This window comes from Pangasianodon hypophthalmus, chromosome 20, assembly GCF_027358585.1.
Source record: "Pangasianodon hypophthalmus isolate fPanHyp1 chromosome 20, fPanHyp1.pri, whole genome shotgun sequence".
NCBI classification, from domain to species: domain Eukaryota; kingdom Metazoa; phylum Chordata; class Actinopteri; order Siluriformes; family Pangasiidae; genus Pangasianodon; species Pangasianodon hypophthalmus.
In genome coordinates this window covers 10,255,257-10,264,206 of record NC_069729.1, presented here as the reverse complement: position 1 = coordinate 10,264,206, position 8,950 = coordinate 10,255,257, and positions in this window count along the sequence as shown.

Sequence of the window (8,950 nt, the reverse complement as noted above, 5' to 3'; positions counted from 1 at the left end):
TAATACTAATAGCTCCCCACTGGCCAACGATGCCATGGTTCAGTCTCCTGTTAACCCTTACAACTGCCCCACCTCGACCATTGCCATTTCGGAAGGACCGACTGTCTCAGATGGATGGGAAGCTATGGCACCCATTCTTTGAGAGGTTGAAGTTGTGTGTAGGGCCCCTGGGGCTGAGCAGGTGCTCTCAGAGTGTTCAACTGGAGTCAAGAAGACTGTCTTGGGGCCAATCAGCGCTGATAGGCTTATAGTGGCATTTCTTAGAGGAGCTGTGTGCCTTAACCCGCTAGTGCGGGTAACACACACTCATTGGGATCTGCAGGTCATGCTTGATAGCTTGTGTTCGGCACCTTATGAGCCCCTCGAACAAGCTCATATTATGTATCTTTCTATGAAGACTGCCTTCCTCTTGGCCATAACGTCAGCCAAGAGGATCAGTGAGTTGCAGACCCTCTCAATGAGTCCACAATGCCTTAGATGGGGCCCTGAGGATAATCATGTTATGCTTTGGCCAAATCCAGCTTTTCAGCGTTATCATTGCAGTTTGCTAACCGCCCCTTTCAGCTTGTGGCGTTTCGCAAAGCTCGTACTGTGTCCAGTGACAGTGCACCACCGACGAGTTGTTCGTCTGTTTTGGTCCCTGTCGGAGAGGTACATCCTTGTCTAAGTGGCAGCTGTCTCATTGGGTGGTAGTCACCATTTCCAATGCTTACCGGTGGTTGCCCAGTCCCAACGTCTGTGAAGTGCCATTCCACTCGTGCGGTTGCCACTTCTTGGGCAGCTCTACGTGGTGTTTCCCTATCAGATATATGTGCAGCAGCCACATCGGTATCACCTTCCACATTTACGAGATTCTACAGGCTGAATGTTGCGTCCCTACTTTCAGTTAGCTCTGCTGTATTTACAAACAATGTTAGAGTTCAATCCTCGTGACTTGGTGGTATATATCTTCCACTATGTTTAACCGTCTCTGGCAGTCTTCCACTATTCATAGAACCACAGTTACACCCGTAACCAGCATTAGGTGCCGAAGATTTCCTATGGAGATAGTAAATCTAAACAGCGTCTCTGTTTGCCTGTTTGCTCCTTTAGACTCATTTTCGATTAGTGTGTATTATGAATCCTGACAGGAAATTCCACGTGACGTGCATGTGGGATCAATTACCAAATGGCCAATTTCACATCATAAGAATCGTGGTCGTAAAAAAAAAAAAATACACGGGAATCATAGAATTGAATACACAATTTAAAAAATATTAAAAAAACTAACAAAAAGAACACAAAATGCTCAGAATTGAAAACAAAATTGTGTTTTCCTTGGTTAACTTACTCTGATGCTCGCTGTCTCTGCGATTTTTTGCTCATAATTTAATTTTCTTTTCATTCTTGCTTCAGTTTTCTTTGCCCTTGTTTCCAAGTTCTTCATTTATGATTACAAAAGTTATGAAAGGAGATTCCTGTAGACAAGGGGTGGGATTAAAGTCTCCATTGGTCCACTGGTTATAAACTGACGGATCTTCTCTAGCCAATCAATAAGATGGGAGTAGATGACGTCATGGATGCACGACTCTGCCTTTTACTGTTCAAACATATCGTGAGCGGGTGAATATGGACAATCCCGCACAGCCACAAGTAATCAATATGAATTGTTGAAATATTCTTGTAAAATCGTATGCATAAAGTCAGTCTCTTCATGAGTAAAATGTACTAAATCATTTCTGAGTATTTTATCTCTTGATTGGACTTGATGGATTATATGATAACCATACTTAAATCATACCCTGATCAGGAAAATTCTTCTATAGAATTTATCTTGGGAATTTAATTGATACGCTTAATTCTTCTTACATGTTTGTCTTTTGTGGCTAAATATTAAATACCAGCTCTACTGAAAGACTGAGATGCTCGAATTGGCCATAATTGTAGTCTCATGTCAAGCATCTACTGTTAGCAAATGTACACAAGGTTTAATGTGCGATTGAAATTTTCAGTATTTTAATTAGTTAAAGAATATTTTAATAAACTGGACAAGTATAGCATCATTGTAGCTCAAACAGTAGTAGTGTGCTAGCAACGCTAAGGTCATGTGTTAAATTCCTAAGGATTGCATGAACTGATGAAATGTAAACCTTTAATTCAGTGTATGTTGCTTTGAATAAAGGGTCTGCCAAATGCATTCATGTAAATATAAATAATTGTTCTCATTATGTACTTTTAAGACACTCCTAATGTTGGGGGCTTTGTGTTTACTAGATCGAATATTCAGAGGTGGTTTCTGTAGCACAGAGTCTTACCTCTGTACTAACCCAGGCTCTTAATCAAATTCCTGCACCACCACTTCCACAAGCTCAGGACTGTCAGATACAGGGTCAGGAGCAGCATGATCAGAGGCACATTCAAGCATTAATCAGGACATGGCCAGGTGCATGCTGGTGGTAATATGAACTATAGGTGCATGTTGGTGGTAATATGAAATATAATATATATATATACGCTGCATGGCTTCCTGCAGTTGCGACAGGAGTCTCTCTAAAAGAAACCTCAGTACTGCCTATGGAGTTATACACAAAATGTTAATTGAAATCATTCAAACACAGAAAAACAAATAATTGTTAGATTTGAGTCCACAATTAAAAAAATACTGAAAAAACTAACAAAAAAGTAAATTTATTATCTGCCTTGATTGGGCAAGGAATTGTTTGTTTTTAACAATTCCTTGATAGATATTTATCTATCTATCTATCTATCTATCTATCTATCTAATGAACTCTACAAGCATTGGCACCCTATCTATCTATCTATCTATCTATCAACTCTACAAGTATTGGCACCCTATCTATCTAATCAACTCTACGAGTTCTCGCTCAACGGCAGCATAGCCACACTCATGTTGGTCAGCTTCCTGCTGATGTACAGGAGGTCTCAATGCGCACAACGAAGGGCTGACTAAAGTCGGGGTTCCGCAACACTGGCGATCTGGTGAGGGCCTTCTTGAGGGACTGGAACACCAGCTCGGTCTCCTCAGTCCATCGCACCTGGTCTGGCTGGCCTTTCCTGATTAGGTCCGAGAGGGGGGTGCTTAGGGAGGAGAAGTTGGGGATGAAACAGAGATTGTAGCCTGTGAGCCCCAGGAAGGCACGTACATGTCATTTGGTGGTGGGCCAGGGGTACTCTCTCACTGCCTCGATCTTCCTCTCCTGGGGTTTCAGCAGGCCCTGGTGGGACCGATAACCCAGGTACTGTGCCTCAGTCAGCCCCAGGTGGCACTTAGGGGGGTTGGTGGTCAGTCCCACCTTCCAGAGTTCTCCCAGAGGTGGTGTAGGTGATCTGTGCAGGTGGGGGAGTGAATGATGGCATTGTCCAGGTAGGCAGCAGCATAGGGGCAGTTGGGTCACAGGACAATGGCCATCAGCCTTTGGAATGTGGCTGGGGCCCTGTGCAGCCCAAAGGGGAGGACCCGGTATTGCTAGTGGCCGCTGGTGGTGCTGAAGGTGGTTTTGGGCCGGGCGTCTGGGGAGAGGTCCACTTGCCACAAGTGCCACAAATGCAGGCCCTTGGTCAGGTCGAGGGTGGAGATAAATCGGGTCCTCCCCAAGCACTCCACCAGGTCATCCATACAGGGAAGGGGGTAGCTATCAAACTGGGAGATCAGCTTCAGCTTCCAGAAGTCATTGCACAAATGCAGGCTTCCATCAGGTTTCGAAACTAGAACTATGGGCCTGGACCAGGGGCTATGGGACTCTTCGATGATTCCGTCCCACAGCATTCTCCTTACCTTCACCTTGATGGCTTTATGTCAGGCCTCTGGGACTCGGTAGGGCCGCTGCAGGACTACCACCCCCTGTGTGGTTTTTACCTTGTGCTGGACCAGATCTGCCAAGCCAGGGACCGTGGAGATGATGTCCGCGAACTGGTCCACCAGCTCAATCAGCTCTTGTCGCTACACAGGGATCAGATCTTCCCCCTTCTGGACCAAAGCACATTCCAAAGGCTCTGTAGAGAGACAGGGAAATAAGAACAGGGCAGGGGGAAGTGGGATCTATGTTTTTAAGAGGTTGATATGGTATAGGGTGCGTGCTTACTGGGCTGCTGCAGGTGGTATTTAACCAGGCCTGCCCTTTCAAGGACTGTAAAGGGCCCTTGCCAGCAGGCCAGAAACTTACAGTTGGTGCTTGGAAGCAAGAGGAGCACTTGGTCTCCTGGGTGGAACTACCAAAGCTGGACTGGCTGGTTGTACATGTGCTGTTGGTCTGCCTGATCCCGTGCGGGCCAGGGCACATATTGGCCTCTTGTTCCCTTAATTAATATAGGCAATTCCCCTGCCCATAGTTTTGGCTGTTGGAGCTGCTCCCTTGCTCTCAGGCACTTTTCTCCTTCACCCTGGATCCACAAAGGAGTTCTCTCTTCTTCTTCCATGTCTTCAAAATATAACTGTCCACCTAACACTTTCTTTTGTTCCCTTTTTAATGTTGTTACCTTTTCTATCCCTCACTGCTGACTGTCTGCTTCTTCCCTTTTTCTGCTGTCTAAGGTGCTCTTCTGTTTCTTGTAACTGCTCTTCTAATTTATCTATCTCCTCATCTATTTCTTCACCTATACTCTGTCTGAGTCTTTCCTCATTATCTCTTACCCACAATGTGCTATCTGCCTCCTGCTCTCCCACTGTTGTCATAGCTTCTCTTAATTGCTGATAGCAGTCTAAGGGCTTTTCCTTTCTTTCTCTATCACAGTGCCAGTCCCCACTCTCTTTCCTGTGTACTTCTTCTACACCCCATGTTTCCTGTTTCTCTAATTCAACCTCCCCTCTAACATGCACTGTACCTGTTACCATTGGGAACTGTCCACTGAGTGGCGCTGGAGGGGCATAAGGTGAATGCCTATTTCATCCGCTCCTCAGATTTTTTTATCATCACTTTTCAAAATCTTTCTTGCTTGCTTCATGCTTTTCCATAAAGACTCCCCTTCTTGTTTGAACAGTTTTTCTGTCTCTTTTTTGGCTTCCCTCTTCTTGCTTTTATCTTTTACTTTATGATTTTTGATTAACGTTTCCATCTCCATGCATAAGGACACATCAAATGATCCCTCACTTGGCCAGGTTGTGTTCATGCTTCTGGTTCTCTTTTCCCATTTTTTGGAAAATTTTACTGAGTTCTTTAGGGTGTTTGTTCCCTAAAAACTCAACAAGGGTTGTTGCCATAATGCATCTCTATAGTCTGAGCTTACCTATGGAATTATGAGAGCAGTACATATTTAAAGTCACTACAGTTTTACTAAAAGTCAGTCCTTCTATTGCTTATTAAATTAAACAGATATGTACACAGTGCTTTGAACTAGGCCCACATTGCATACATAAACCACTAACAGAACAATTTTTCTATGTCTAAGAAGCATATAAGCAACCCCCAAGGAATATCTGATTTAAAGTTAACACTTATCCAATAAGCTGACACACTTAACCATAATGTTCTGATTGGTTCCTTTGTTTCGTGTGTCATGTTCTCATTGGTTATTTTTGTCATGTGTTCACCCTGTTCTGTATAAAAGTTGCTCACACCTGCTCCTAGGTTGCTGATTATTGTTTGTGTGTTTATAGCCATTCCTAGTTTTCGTGTTTCCGTGTTTCCTAGTTTACCTGTGTTTTGACCCTTGGACTGTTCTCCTTGTTTTTGATTGTTTGCTGCCTGCCCTGACCATTGCCTGTGTTTCGGATTAGTCTTTTGTCTCTGCCTTTGTTTGTACTGTTTGCTGGTGCTCGACCCTGCCTGTTTTGACCACGTTTGTAAATAAAGCCTTGCATTTGGATCCCCAACTCCGTTGTCGACCCCACTTTACAACTGCACAGCACATTCAGTGCTTCCTCATAGCATGCACACTCTCACCCTTACTCTCTTTCGCTCCTCTACTAACAGTTCATATTATAGAACCAAGCACTTAAGAAAACTATGCCAAATGTCCCCGAATGGACATTCTACACAGTGTCTACTATACAGTGCAAGACATAGAGCATAAACTCAAAAGCAGATTTAAATGAGTTAGACCTTTTACACCCAGCAAAAACTCACATGCCACCCAGTAGAGGTTGCAGTTCCCTGTCTGGATCACAATGGCTACATTCAGACGAATGCCCAAATAAGGTAAAAAAAAAAAAAAAAAAACATGTATTTGGGATGTTATTATATGCAACTCTTTGTTCTATGATATATCTAGACCAATTTAACAAATATTCCAAAAACCTATAAAACTTTTATTGATGTTTTTTTCTCAACAGTCACAAAACACACAGAAACAGCTCATTTGTCTGTCATATGGGAGCACTCTGATTTGCACACACACCCACACTAGCATACACACTCCTTTTTCCTGGCTTACTGATTGGCTCACACAGTCGTACAGACCCCAAAGAAACTTTGGAACTCATCAGTCATAACTTGTCTCCTTAACTACGGAGCTCATCATTCACTCACTCTGGTCACCGTGATATAGTCACATCCGTCTCTACCAGTTCACACTTAAGTGATGGACCAGGAGAGGTACGTGTCTAATATCTGAGGCCCACACACATAATTCTTCCATCGCTCCTCACACAAATGCCGGCAAGGTGCTGAAAGGACAGCGCTGCTTCAGCACTCCCATTGTTTTGGACAGCCAGAGTGCGCGTGGCTGCGAGGCAGAGCAATCTAATGCAGCGTGTCTGGCAGCCCCAGTGATGTTCCCCACATTTCTGCCTCTGGGTGCTTGTGTTCGGCTGCCTCGTGATCTCATGTGTCACAGTGGTGGAGGCTGCAGGCATGAATACAGCACCTAGATACGTGATGGAAGCGGCACTGCAACAACTCTTCCAGGCGAGCCTGCAGCAGCAAGCCCTGACCCAGAAGCTGGCCCGCGGCCTCCAGGCAACCACCCAGGAGCTCCTGGAGCTGAGGAAAAAGCCAGATGCCACTGCAGTCACTGCCAGAGTCTCATGCTCCACAAAGAAGAAGAGGACCAAGACGAGGCGAGCAAGGGTCTGGCCAGCGTGCCTTGCCCAGGATGAAGGAGATGCCGGAGGGACCTCCACAGGGGAGCCCTCCTCTCCCTCCCAACTAGTCCTGTGTCCTCTGTGTATTCCCTCGCTCGAGAGGGAAATTTCGTCTGGGAGCAGAAGGAGGATGCCAGACTGAAGAACTGCTGGGCTCAGGTGCAAGTCATTGAGGGAGTACACCAGCAACCTGACCAACAGCTGCCAGTCACCTACTTCCTGGTGCAAGGGGGCCTGCTATATCTCAAGACGGAGTGCCTGAACCAGCCCTGCGAATTGCTGGTGGTGCCACACAGCCGCACCCAGGCTCTTATGCACCTGGCCCATGCGCACCCACTGAGGGGGCACCTGGGGCCCCGGAACACCCTCGAAAAGCTGAAGGACTGGTTCACCTAGCTTGGGTTGGACGCCGAGGACTGGGCCTTCTGCCAGCAGTGCCCCCAGTGCCAGAGGACGACCCTCTACAAAGCTGCTCCTGTGCCACTCATCCCTCTCCCCATTATCAGCGTCCCCTTAGAGAGGATTAGCATCGATCTGGTAGGGCCGATGCCTAAGTCGGCTCGGGGTCACGAGTACATCTTGGTCATCATGGATTACGCCACTTGGTACCCAGAGGCCGTCCTTCTTCGGAAGGCCACCTCCCGGAACATTGCTCGAGAGCTCCTTCTCCTCTTCAGCTGTGTGAGGATCACCAAGGACATCCTCACGCCACCTGCAAATTCCTGGCCCGCTGGCAGGGCCTGTTCACGGTCCTCAAAAGGGTGGGCCCCATCAACTACCATTGCAGCAGCTAGTTGAGCACACAGACACTCAGGTATATCACATCAATCTACTAAAATAAATGGACTGAGCCTACCCCTTTTGTGTCTGTGTTTGTGAGCCTTCCCACAGATTCCTCGGAGCATGCCTTAGTCACGAGCTCCCAGTACTGCAAAACCCCGACTTCAGCCTCACCTTCATCGTCCAAACAGACACATCAGAGACAGGGCTGGGGGCTGTACTCTCAAGTCTTCGAAGGGGAGGAGCACCCAGTCCTCTTTGTGAGCCGAAAGCTGGCCCCTGCAGAGAGGAACTACACCACCATGGAGAGAGAAGCTCTAGTCTTTGTAAGGAATTTAGCTCACTTAGATGTTGACTTTTAGTTTAATCTTACATTTATTACGGGAGTAAAGGTCATTGATGCAACAGCAATATTGATTATCTTGGAGAAATTCTATCAGAATTAATTTACGCCATTAACTGCTCATTTCGTCCACCAAAATGTTTAGTGAGGCGTCTACCAACTCTGGTAACTTATCACTACCGTGGCCACCGGGAGTAATACTTCCTCAGATGAAGACCTTTCTAGAACAGGGTACTAAGACACCTTAGGAACTTAGATGGTGATTAAGAAAACACAGCACAACATCACCCTGAACATTGACAAGACTTCATTACACTAAACTACTACACACATAGACTAAGACTACTACATACAACTAACACACACTCACAGACATACACTCTCACACACATAGGAATATGGCATGAGAAGAATATAACAATCAGTGATAACAATCAGAAGGTTGAGTTCTTAGACAAAAGTATGAGAAGTCACTAGACCCTGACCTGAATGAACCATCAATGTGTTGGCATTAACTTGTGAATTGGTTAGAGAATTCTTAGTGTTACTGCACCAGCTTAATGAAGTTGGGAGGTATCAATACTTGTTTTGCTTTGGTGGTGAATGGAAGTAGTTGTTGGTAGTCAGCAGGTTCTAGTCGGACCAGAGTTGGAGGATCTTGGAGAAGTTGCTGATCGTCGCCTGAGAGGGAGGATGGAGTCTGGACGGCTGGGTGAAGGGTTGAGTCAGGCAATGTTCAGTGAGGAAAGCCTTGGGGTCTTCTGGTGCAAGTTCTCTTCCAGCTCTGTTCCAGTTCCAGCTCAACTCAC